At 45.8% G+C, this 2989-nt stretch overlaps 1 pseudogene; it reads left to right on the forward strand.

Moving 5' to 3' along the window:
• Positions 1-2256: 2256 nt before the first annotated feature.
• LOC129052001 (large ribosomal subunit protein uL11-like) lies at positions 2257-2773 on the forward strand (annotated as a pseudogene).
• Positions 2774-2989: the final 216 nt, after the last annotated feature.

A 2989-nucleotide genomic window follows, 5' to 3' on the forward strand; every position in this document is an offset into this window, starting at 1 on the left:
TCAAGCTTGCAAATTGACTGCTAATCACAGCAACAATAAAACTGTTATTTTTTTTTTAATCTGATAACATTCTAGATTCATAATTTTTTGCCCCAGTTTGTTCCTTGGTGGTGATATTCACCTTCAGCCTCAGGGTCTAGAGAAAAGAGAAGGTTCCTCAGGAATTTTAGCACTACGGTAAATCTTACAAATGGACGTTTGCCAGAGAGTGTAGGGAGCATTTGGAAGCCTGGCAGCAGGGCTGAGAGGATGAGAGGGATAGGAGAGATAAGTGAGAGAGGAGGCACAGACTCCAGGGAGGGCCTGGGAATGTGCTGCATAGCACAGGCAGGAAGGGTACACAGAGAGAATGGACAGGTTTTTGTCGGGAAACCCAGAGATACAGACCACAAGATGGGTAGCCAGAGCCAGGGTTTCACCATATTGCCCAGGCTAGTCTCCATCTCCTGGCCTAAAGCCATCTGCCCACCTCGACCTCCCAAAGTGCTGGAATTACAGGTGTGATTCACCACGCCGGCCTTTTTATTAATTTTTAAACCACTTTTTCTTCAAATTTGGACTGGAAAGTTAGAAGAGTCACTGAGCTGGCCTTTTGATTAATTTTTTTATGGAATGCTTCATGAATTTGGGTGTCATTTAAACCACTTTTATGTCAAAAAAGTGAGATGTCTCTAGGATACTTAGAATAAGGTCTTACTTGACAGTCATCAGAAAAACACACCCAAACCTCTTCAATATTCTGTTACAGCCTATTGGAAAATGCTGGTATTATCATCGTTTTTTCTGGTCTCTTCAAAGTTAACCCCGCTTTGGAAGCAACTGGAGCCTTGTATTGGGAGAGTCCTAATCTACCCATCCACACCACTGGTGGTTGTATAGTGGAGACAGGTGGGCTTGGAAAGTAGTGGAGATTTGAACAGGGCTCAGGCCATTTGGGATCTCGTGTTGTAGGACTAGGGTTCAGGGAGGAATGACACAGGCTGCTTGCACTGATACATGGTTTGTTTAACAATGGTTCTGGGCCCTGGGGTCCCTGCAGAGCTCCCTGATTTCAGCCTCCTGAGGGCCCATTCAGACTTCTTATTCAGATCTGACTCTGTCTGTCACCCCAGGACATGTTTCTTAGACATTTCCCAGAGCTCTCTGTATCCCAGGGTGGGAAACTCTCGGTTGCCTCCATCCTCACACAGTGAGCTGCCACCTGACCCAGGATGAATGGGGCTCTGTCCATGGTGCTGAACATGTGCCTCTGGCCGTGTGCTGGGAGGTAGATGAGTTGTCAGGCAAAGGCAGAAAACATATGAACATCAGAAGACAGGCATGGAGTGAGGTGCCTCCCACCATCCACGAGTTTCCATTATTGGTTTCCTTTTAAGCTATTCACTGGGTAACAAATTTGCTTGTCATCCTATAATGCCAAAGTCATTGTACAAAACATCTTTCACAGGCTTTTCACACAGGCTAGGAAGGGACACTCAGACCATGTGTAGACTGCTGAGTCAAATAAATGTCATCCTCTGCCTTCTGCTTCATTCTTTTTTTTTTTTTTTTTTTTTTTTGAGATGGAGTCTCGCTCTGTCACCCAGGCTGGAGTGCGGTGGTGCGATCTCTGCTCACTGCAAGCTCCGCCTCCTGGGTTTACACCATTCTCCTGCCTCAGCCTCCCAAGTAGCTGGGACTACAGGCGCCTGCCACCACGCCGGGCTAATTTTTTGTATTTTTTAGTAGAGATGGTGTTTCACCGTGTTAGCCAGGATGGTCTCGATCTCCTGACCTCCTGATCCGCCTGCCTCGGCCTCCCAAAGTGCTAGGATTACAGGCATGAGCCACTGGGAAGTTTCTCTTCATTCTTTCACTTCTTTATAGATTCTCCCTTGAGGTCTTGTGAGTCCTTAATTTTTCATGACTAAATACTTCCTTTTCTTTTGTAACACATAGTGTCTGATTTTCTGGGAAACTTTCTATTTGACAAATATGGGACCAGGGATGTCAACATGAATTCTCCATGGAAAGACTGATCTCACTGACTTAGAATTTGTGGTGGTTATTGTGGTAAGATACCTGAAGAAAATATTGCTCTTATGTGACATTAAAGAAGAAAAATGTGACACTTAAGGTGAGTAGAAAGAAGGAGTGTGGTTCTCTACTCCCTGGGCATTCATATGTAGGAACTGGATGCTAGAAAATCAGCTTTTGGCTCAGAGGAGGCCAAGGTACACCTTTCTTCAGTCGTCCCAAATCCGGGTTCATCTGACACCAGCCGCCTCCACCATGCCGCCGAAGTTTGACCCCAAGGAGATCAAAGTCATATACCTCAGGCGCACTGGAGGTGAAGTCGGTGCCACTTCTGCGCTGGCCCCCAAGATTAGCCCCCTGGGCCTGTCTCCAAAAAAGGTTGGTAATGACATTGACAAGGCAACGGGTGACTGGAAGGGCCATAGGATTACAGTAAAACTGAACATTCAAAACAGACAGGCCCAGATTGAGGTGGTGCCTTCTGCCTCTGCCCTGATCATCAAAGCCCTCAAGGAACCACCAAGAGACAGAAAGAAACAGAAAAACATTAAACACAGTAGGAATATAACTTTTCATGAGGTCGTTGACATTGCTCGACAGATCCAGCACCCATCCATCTTTAGCCAGACAACTCTCTGGAACCGTTAAAGAGATCCAGGGGACTGCCCAGTCTGTGGGCTGTGATGTTGATGGCCACCACCCTCATGACATCATAGATGACATCAACAGTGGTGCTGTGGAATGCCCAGCTAGTTAAGAAGCACAAAGGAAAATATTTCAATAAAGGATCATTTGACAACTGGAAAAAGAAAAAAAAAGAAAATCTTTGGCTTCATCTTGAGGGAAAGGCAAAAGACGCTGCCAGCCACTTCCCCAACACTATCTCTGTAGATCACATCACTACTGTGAAACTTAAAGAACTGACCTTTGAGGGATTTTTCAGATTTAGCACTTCAGCTGTCGCATGGTCCTG

The sequence above is a fragment of the Pongo abelii genome, chromosome 20 (genome assembly GCF_028885655.2).
Source record: "Pongo abelii isolate AG06213 chromosome 20, NHGRI_mPonAbe1-v2.0_pri, whole genome shotgun sequence".
Classification (NCBI taxonomy): domain Eukaryota; kingdom Metazoa; phylum Chordata; class Mammalia; order Primates; family Hominidae; genus Pongo; species Pongo abelii.